Raw genomic sequence first — 9,970 nt, forward strand, 5'->3', positions numbered from 1 at the left:
TGGCCCCACCCTGGGGGTCATATGGTTGCACATACTTATATAGGAAAAAGGTTGAAAATCTTCTTGTCCAAAACCACAAGGCTTAGGGCTTTGACATTTTGTTTGCATTCATCTAGTGGTCCTCTACTAAGATTGTTAAAATTTTCCCCCTCAAGTTAAATATGGCCCGCCCTAGGGTTAAATATGGCCCACCCAAGGGGTCACATGGCCTGCCCGCTTAGCTCAATAGGTAGAGCGTTGGTCTGCGGATCGCGGGGTCGTGAGTTCAATCCTCGGGCGGGGCAAATGTTCTCTGTGACTATTTGATAAACAACATTGTGTCTGAAATCATTAGTCCCCCTCCTCTGATTCATGTGGGGAAATTGGTAGTTACTTGCGGGGAACAGGTTTGTACTGGTACAGAATCCAGGAACACTGGTTAGGTTAACTGCCCGCCATAATAAATACATAACTGAAATACTGTTGAAAAATGGCGTTCAACCCAAAACAAACAAACAAGGGGTCACATGGGTTATATAAAAACTTATATACAAATGAATGTAACAAATGTAATTCAATGATATTTTGTGTTATGTCTGCTTTCTACAAAACATGTCCAAAGATTAGCACCATAAATGTGTTGAATGTTTACTGAAAATTCATATGTATAATTTGTGGGTTAATGAGCTCTATCTGAAATGATTTCAGAATGTCTCAAGCTCCTGGTCATTCCGAAAGTTTATCATTGAAATTATCAGAAGTACTCAGTGATATTGGTGTGGATGAGAGAACAGTACTGAAGAGGAGAAGGATGTTGTTGTTGATGGAATCTGTATGTAAGATTAAGAAGATACTAATAGGAGACGAGTGGTCCACTTATTATTTTGGGAGTCAGGTGGAAGGTACAACAACTGTAGGACTAGATTCAGACTTGGATATACTCGGCTGCAACAGGATTGGAGTATGTGGCAACCAGGCATTAAGCATCTTCTAATGATCAAAAACGAGACCACACTACCTGGCTACTGTCTGCTCCAATTACTGAGAACTGATGAACCTTCTTGCACCTGTATTCACCATGGACCAGGTTGTCTTGCAGATGGAAGAGGAAAAAACCTTTTGAAAAACACTTATCGAAGGGGTCTTGTTGTAAATGGTCCAGGACATACATTTCCAGAATTTGAAGAGAGTTGTGTTGTAAATGGGCCAGCAGATACATATACAGAAGAAGATCAAAATTTCTCAGCTGTTGATCATGTTCATGCCATTCAATGTAAAACGTTGCCTAAAGAAGCCCAGCGCTGGTTATCAAAACAAGGCATAGGAGGGTGGCCCGCAGACGAAATAAGGAGATACTGTGAGACTACAGGGTGTTTTGTTGTACCGGTAGGCAGTAAGCATGGAGTTGATGAAGAACTTGAATGGAGAATATCTACTTGCAAAGCAGAAAAATGTCTGATGTTTTCTTTAAACATCACACAGATAAGATGTTACATCTTGATGAAGATGATTCTCAAAACATTTATCAGTCCACAGTGTAAAGGTATTTCTAGCTATATGTGTAAAACTGTTTTATTTCACTGTGTACACACTACACATTTAAATCAATGGCAGGAGCAATATTTACTTGCATGTTTAAAATATTGCTTGGTGTCATTGCAGAACTGTGTTAGACAAGTAAATTGTCCACATTTCATAATACCTGAAAACAACTTGATGGCTGGGAGGATTTCTTTTCCAGTACAGCAACAGCTTCTTACAATCCTGGAAACCATCATACAAGATGACGCTAGGGCATTAATGGATATTCCTATTGATGACCTTGGCATGAGATTTCAGAGGAAGACGAACATGTTAGCAGTGTATCCATGTGGTTGTTATTACCACTCCTCAGCTGATACGCCTTCTGATACATTAGCAGCTGTAATATGTATTTTTTGTCATAGGTTACGGTATACATTATATTTCAGAACAATCAGACTTGTTAGAAATGAAATGGTGCCTTTTCTGCTTTTCAACGCAATGTCCATTTTGGTTAAAATATATAGCACAGTAGAATCTGATATAGCTAGGCAGAAATCAGTGTGCAGACTTTTAGCTCCGCAGTTTTGCTCCTCCCTCGGATCTGTGATGGCATCTAGAGACTTTGATTCTGGCAATTCCGTATCCCACATGGCACTTGCTTTGTGTTCAGCAGGATTGAACTCCGATGTGTCCTCTAGCAGGCTGAAACTTGCATCTGCATTATACTGTGCAGGAGAAACAGAAAAGACAGAGTATGTGCTTGGTATTGTTGAAGAAAAGTATGACTTAGATGTTGTCACACCTGTGTGTGGGTGCTGTGACCCTATTGAAATGTCCGTAAAACAAGGATTTGTCAGAAAATTTGATACAGGCAATGAAGAACTTATAAAAGATATTGCAGCTTTTTGTGTTGTGTTTATGCGTTGTGAAATCAACTGTGTCCCACAAGAATTACAATATGAAATGTTTAGGTCTACACAAGAAGACTTGCTAGAGAGGGATGAAAATGATGACTGGATGGACTGTGCAGTGGTGGATTCACTCCCTTACCTTTACTTCCTGCAGTACAAGACCAACAGACGCCTTCAGAGAGGAGCAGATCAACAACGGGCCCTTTTACAACTTGCCACTACAATTGATACCAATCCATTACTTTTTCACAGAGAAACAGCACTGAATTTACTGGGACAATGTTTCGAGCAGGAGAACAGATATGACGCTGCTCTTTCCTGCTATATAAAGTCTCGCAATATACGGACAAGAAACAATGCTGCAAACATTCATATATGTAAACTGTTGAGTAGAATTTCTCTCAAGAGAAGGATACCATAAGAAAACAGACGGTATATGAATCAAAGCATGATATTGCAACAACAGACAGATGAACTGGGATATGTTAAGCTTCTTGATTAACTACCTTTAGTTTTACTGATACAGTTTATACAAATTATTCGTTTATTTTCACCAACATTTGATTTTGACTTTTTAATGCTTATTAAATAATTTAGTTTCACATAATAGTATTTCTAACTGGTTATATATATTACATCTTGTTATGTTTCGAAAATTTGTATGTGTGTTGGTTTATTTAGTTTAGATTATCCTTGTTTAGTTTTGTTAGTTTTTCAATTGTCATTTATCATTAAATGACAATATTTCATTCAGCCAATGTTGTGTTTTTTCCTTTCAAAATCAAACAGAGAAAAACTACTGGTGAGCATGGGAAGATTGAAAATCAAATTATGAGGCAGACATAATAGAGCCGTGCCATGAGAAAACCAACATAGTGGGTTTGCGACCAGCATGGATCCAGACCAGCCTGCGCATCCGCGCAGTCTGGTCAGGATCCATGCTGTTCACTTTCAAAGTATATTGGTATTAGAGATACTGTTAGCGAACAGTATGGATTCTGACCAGACTGCGCGAATGTGCAGGCTGGTCTGGATCCATGCTGGTCGCAAACCCACTATGTTGGTTTTCTCATGGCACGGCTCAATTATATATACAGTAGCATTATTACAAACAGTATTTTAACCCTTCATTGAAAGGTACAATTATACATTTACTAATATCTTTTAAATTACAAAGTATCTTTTATTTAATAAATGTTTTTAAAATAAGAAGTGAACAAGTGTCAGTAAAAATTAATGTAATTATTTATGAAAATACTGTTATAGTCTGTAAATTATGTAGAAAAGCTATTTTGTTTGTCACAAAGTACAAATTGTAAGAGAGGTATCTGTATATTATACTTTTAAACTTGTAAACTTAATAGTTTCAGATACTATAATTGTCTTGTTGATTTTTTTCTTCCACATTTCTTTATGAACATGGATTTCATCTTAAACTACCAAGACAATTTCAACCAAATTTCACAGAAATGTTTCTGCCGATTCAAATGTAGGTGATCTGTGCAATAGTTTGATTGGTATGGCCTGAGAAATCATGCATTAGCTAATGGTCAATTTTAAAATAAATGAAAGTATTTCCAGAATTACCACTATCAATTTCCTTTAATCTTGTTGGGTTTAAAGTCACACTGGCACAATTTAGCCCTTACAGAAGCAAGCCTCTGTGGCGTACATGCTGCGTATTTGCTGTGTATATACCGCGAACACAGTAGTACGCCAGAGGAGTACATTTTACATACACCGCATGCCGCGTACATGCTGCGTACTATTTCGACGAGTACACAGCATGTACGCAGGAGGTCGCTAGTACACTTCAAGTACACAGCACAGACTCTGAAAATTTAAGGAGTACACTGCATGTACGCAGGAGGGACTTGTACAAGAAAATAGTACACTGCATGTACATCGCAGATACTTTGAAATTTGTGCAGTACACTTCATATATGCGGGAAAGACTTGTACAATTTCTTTTGGCATTTATACATAGTTTTTTTTTTATAAGTTAAAGTCTGAAATAAACTTCATATACGCGGGAGGGACTTGTACATTTTCTTTTGGTGTTTATACTTTGAATTTTTTTAGGTAAAAGTCTGAAGTACACTTCATGCAGGAAGGATTTGTACATTTTTTTTTTTTTTTGGAAGCAAGAACTTGATTTCCAAGTAACTTTTATCTTAATAGCATAGAATAGTTCAGATTACCGGTATTCTGAACAATGAAAATTTGCCAAACTATTTGCAATGTTCATTTGTGAAGCTTACATCTTAGTGATTTCTGAGCTGCACCTAGCATGCAGTGTAAAAATATATTCTTTTTCATTTTGAATTAATCCTGGAGCTTTCTAACTTGGATAATTGAAAAGCCTTATTTGAACTTCGTTGCATTACATTTTGTAATACATGAAATAATTACCAAGATAATGCCTCAACAGCGCCCGAATGAGAAGAATTAATAGCTCTCACTGTTATTATGTCTCCCCCAGGAGACATATTGTTTTTGCCCTTTCCGTCTGTCCGTCTGTCCGTCCGTCCGTCCGTACGTCACACTTCATTTCCGAGCAATAACTGGAGAACCATTTGACCTAGAACCTTCAAACTTCATAGGGTTGTAGGGCTGCTGGAGTAGACGACCCCTATTGTTTTTGGGGTCACTCCATTAAAGGTCAAGGTCACAGGGGCCTGAACATTGAAAACCATTTCCGATCAATAACTAGAGAACCACTTGACCCAGAATGTTGAAACTTCATAGGATGATTGGTCATGAAGAGTAGATGACCCCTATTGATTTTGGGGTCACTCCATCAAAGTTCAAGGTCACAGGGGCCTGAACATTGAAAACCATTTCCGGTCAATAACTAGAGAACCACTTGACCCAGAATGTTGAAACTTCATAGGATGATTGGTCATGAAGAGTAAATGACCCCTATTGATTTTGGGGTCACTCCGTCAAAGGTCAAGGTCACAGGGGCCTGAACATTGAAAACCATTTCCAATCAATAACTAGAGAACCACCTGACCCAGAATGTTGAAACTTGATAGGATGATTGGTCATAAAGAGTAGATGACTCTTATTGATTATGGGATTACTCCGTCAAAGGTCAAGGTCACAGGGGCCTGAACATTGAAAACCATTTCTGATCAATAACTAGAAAACCACTTTACCCAGAATGTTGAAACTTCATAGGATGATTGTACATGCAAAGTAGATGACCTCTATTGATTTTGGGGTCACTCCATTAAAGGTCAAGGTCACAGGGGCCTGAACATTGAAAACCATTTCCGGTCAGTAACTTGAGAACCACTTGACCCAGAATGTTGAAACTTAATAGGATGGTTGGTCATAAAGAGTAGATGACCCCTAAGGATTTTGGGGTCACTCTGTGAAAGGTCAAGGTCACAGGGGCCCGCACATTTAAAACCATTTCCGGTCAGTAACTTGAGAACCACTTGACCCAGAATGATGAAACTTCGTAGGATGATTGGTCATGCAGAGTAGATGAACCCTAACGATTTTAGGGTCACTCTGTTAAAAGTCAAGGCCACAGGAGCCTGAACATGGAAAACCATTTCCAATCAATAACTTGAGAACCTCTCGACCCAGAATATTGAAACTTCATAGGATGATTGTTCATGCAGAGTAAATGACCCTTATTATTTTTGGGGTCACTCTGTTAAAGGTCAAGGTCACAGGGGCCTGAACATTGATAACCAGTTCCGATCAATAACTTGAGAACCACTTGACCCAGAATGTTGAAACTTCATAGGATGATTGAACATGCAGAGTAGATGAACCCTATTGATTTTGGGGTCAGTCTATTAAAGGTCAAGGTCACAGTGGCCTGTTCATGTAAAATCATTTTTTGGAAATAACTTGAGAACCACTTGATCTACAATGTTGAAACTTAATAGGATGATTGGACATGCAGAGTACATGACCCCTATTTATTTTGAGGTCACTTGATCAAAGGTCAGGGTCACAGGAGCCTGAACAATGACTTGAGAACCACTAGGCCACGAGTGTTGAAATTTAGCAGGATGACTGGACATGCCAAGTAGATGATTCCTATTGCAGCCAACCATCAGTGTCTCTTTGAATTCCGCTCCTGACCCCTATTGACTTCTTGCCTATAGGACTTTGCACTGGGGGAGATATGCGCTTTTTTACAAAAGCATTTTCTAGTTTGAATACGCTTATATAATTCCAGTCCTAGATTGTTCTCAGATGGATTTTAATCAAAATAAATACATACATCGTCTATAATAAACCATAACACTTATATTTAGTTGCATTAAAGTTGTTTCCCCTTGATGCAGTTACGCCATTTTCTTCAAATGTTTACCAAATTACATGCTACAAAAATTGATTTATTTCATTGAAAAGTGGATGAAGAAAAGCATACTAATTTATTTGATAACATCAATCTACATTATTTTGGTAAGGGTAAATACTTATTGATGCATGTCACTTATCTTTTTTCTGTTTTTTTTTCTGTCCAAATGATCAGCATTTGCATACGAAAGTTGGTGGGGTAAGGAATTTACATTATCACAGCAGTTTCGCCACAAGAGTACACAGCATGTATGCAGCAGGAGTACACAGCATGTACGCCGCAGGACTCTGGCCAGGAGTACACAGCATGTACACCGCAGGAGTACACAGCATGTACGCCGCAGGGGTAGTACACCGCAGGCTCATTTGCATGTGAAAAGTGTATGTGCCACGTACATGCTGCGTACTATTTCCCGCATACTAAATTCCTCCAGCGTACATCCTGTGTACTATGTAGTCCACAGCATGTACGCAGCAAGTAGTACGCGGCAGAGCTCATTTGCATGTCAAAAGTGTACTACAAACGTACTATCGGTGTATGTGCGGTGTATATCCTGCGTACTATTTAAAGCCCTTGATTTCAGTACACATCATGTACGCATCATATACGCTGTATGTACACAGCAAGAGTACGCAGCAGGCCTTTTTCTTCTGTAAGGGAGGTCATATGGCGACCTTTCCACCTTTTATGCTCGCTCACCATCCAGCGTCCATCCGTCCGGTGTCAGTCTGTCCACACTTCCATTTAAACAACATCTCCTCCTAAACCACCAGGCCAGTTTTGATGAAACTTCAAAGAGATGTTTCTTGGATGGTTCTCTTTAATTTTTTTTTTTAATTTTTGTTGGATTTAACGTCGCACCGACACAATTATAGGTCATATGGCGACTTTCCATGCAGCTTTTGATGGTGGAGGAAGACCCCAGGTGCCCCTCCGTGCATTATTTCATCACGAGTGGACACCTGGATAGAACCACCGCCCTTCCGTAAGCCAGCTGGATGGCTTCCTCACATGAAGAATTTGACGCTCTGAGTGAGGCTCGAACCCACATCGATGAGAGGCAAGTGATTTGAAGTCAGCGACCTTAACCATTCGGCCATGGAGGCCCCTCTTTAACAAGAGCTGTCCGTAAGACAGCCAAGCTCGACTATTCGAAATATTGTCACAGAAGCAGGAAAATATTACCCAAAAAGGTTAAATATCAAAAGAGTTTTAAGTTCAAAAGGGGGCATAATTTGACCAAAATGCATATCAGTTATGGGACTTGCTGCTATCAACTAGTTTTATAACCCCGAAGGCACATGTGAAGTTTCAATTCAATATCTGCATTAGTTTTGGAGATAGAAACTCGCATGTAAAACTTTAACCAGAATTTTCAAAGTCCAAAAGGGGGCATAATTTTCCCAAAATACATGCCAGAGTTATGGGACTTGACCCAGTGAGGTTGGTAATTGATCTAGAAAAAGAAAAAATAAGTTTCAAATCTATATGCCTTTTAGTAATTGCCGTATGTACTTGCACGCAAAACTTTAACCAGTATTTTCTAAGTCCAAAAAGGGGAATAATTTGCTCAAAATACATGTCAGAGTTATGGGACTTGATCCAGTGAGGATAGTAATTGATCTAGAAAAAGAAAAAGTAAGTTTCAAATCTATATGCCTTTTAGTAATAGCTGTATGTACTTGCACGCAAAACTTTAACCAGAATTTGCTAAGTCCAAAAGGGGGCATAATTTGGCCAAAATGAAGGTCAGAGTTATGGGACTTGCTGCTATCAACTAGTTTTATAACCCCGAAGACACGTGAAGTTTCAAATCAATATCTGCATTAGTTCTGGAGATAATAACTTGCATGTAAAACATTAACCAAAATTTTCTAAGTCTAAAAGGGGGCATAATTTGCTCAAAATACATGTCAGAGTTATGGGACTTGACCCAGTGAGGTTGGTAATTGATCTAGAAAAAGAAAAAATAAGTTTCAAATCTATATGCCTTTTAGAAATAGCTGTATGTACTTGCACGCAAAACTTTAACCAGAATTTTCTAAGTCCAAAAGGGGGCATAATTTGACCAAAATGAAAGTCAGAGTTATGGGACTTGGTGCTATCAACTAGTTTTATAACCCCGAAGACACATTTGAAGTTTCAAATCAATATCTGCATTAGTTTTGGAGATAGTAACTTGCATGTAAAACTTTAACCAAAATTTTCTAAGTCCAAAAGGGGGCATAATTTGCTCAAAATACATGTCAGAGTTATGGGACTTGACCCAGAGAGGTTGGTAATTGACCTAGAAAAAGAAAAAATAAGTTTCAAAGCTATATGACTTTAATTGATGGCTGTATGTACTTGCATGCAAAAACTTAACCAAGGTGTGACGCCGACGCCGACGCCGACGCCAGGGTGAGTAGAATAGCTAGACTATTCTTCGAATAGTCGAGCTAAAAACTGGTCAAAGAATGGAATTCTATACAGAACTCTGGTTGCAATGGCAACCGAAAGGAAAAACTTTAAAAAAAGTCTTTTTGTGCAAAACCACAAGGCGTAGAGCTTTGATATTTGGCATGTGACATCATCTAATGGTCCTCTATGAAGATTGTTAAAATTATGCCCCTGGGGTGAAAAGAGGTCCTGCCCCGGTGTAACAGCCAAGTTTTCCCCCAGTCAGCACCCCCCACCTTGGAATTAGTTTTCTGATAGGGGAAGAAACTGACTAGTTAGTCAGATTTTTCCATGTCCCCCAAGTGACAGGTCAAGTATATGCTAGTATATGTTAGGGGAAAAGAACTGGCAGGTCAATTTCTTCCCCCTCCTGACATAGCAAGTACTATGGGGAACTACTGAGGTCAACCGGTCAATTTTTCCCCCACCTAGCAGAGCAAGTACAGGCTAGGGGGGAAAGAACTGACCAGTTAATTTCTCCCCACCACCCCACCTGACAGGTCAAGTAATGGCTATGGGGAAAGAACTGACTGGTCAATTTCTTATCCCCCTAACATCAGGTCACGTACTGGCTAAGGGGGAAAGAACTGACTGGTCCATTTCTTCCCCACCTGTCAGGTCAAATACTGGTTTGCGGGGAAGGAACTGACCGGCCAGTTTCTTCCCCACCTGATTGGTCAAGTACTGGCTAGGAGGTAAAGAACTGACTGGTCAATTTCTTCCCCAACCTGACAGAGCAATTAAGTACTGTCTAGGGGGAAAAACTGACCGGTCAATTTCTTCCCCC

The sequence above is a fragment of the Mercenaria mercenaria genome, chromosome 6 (genome assembly GCF_021730395.1).
Source record: "Mercenaria mercenaria strain notata chromosome 6, MADL_Memer_1, whole genome shotgun sequence".
Classification (NCBI taxonomy): Eukaryota; Metazoa; Mollusca; class Bivalvia; order Venerida; family Veneridae; genus Mercenaria; species Mercenaria mercenaria.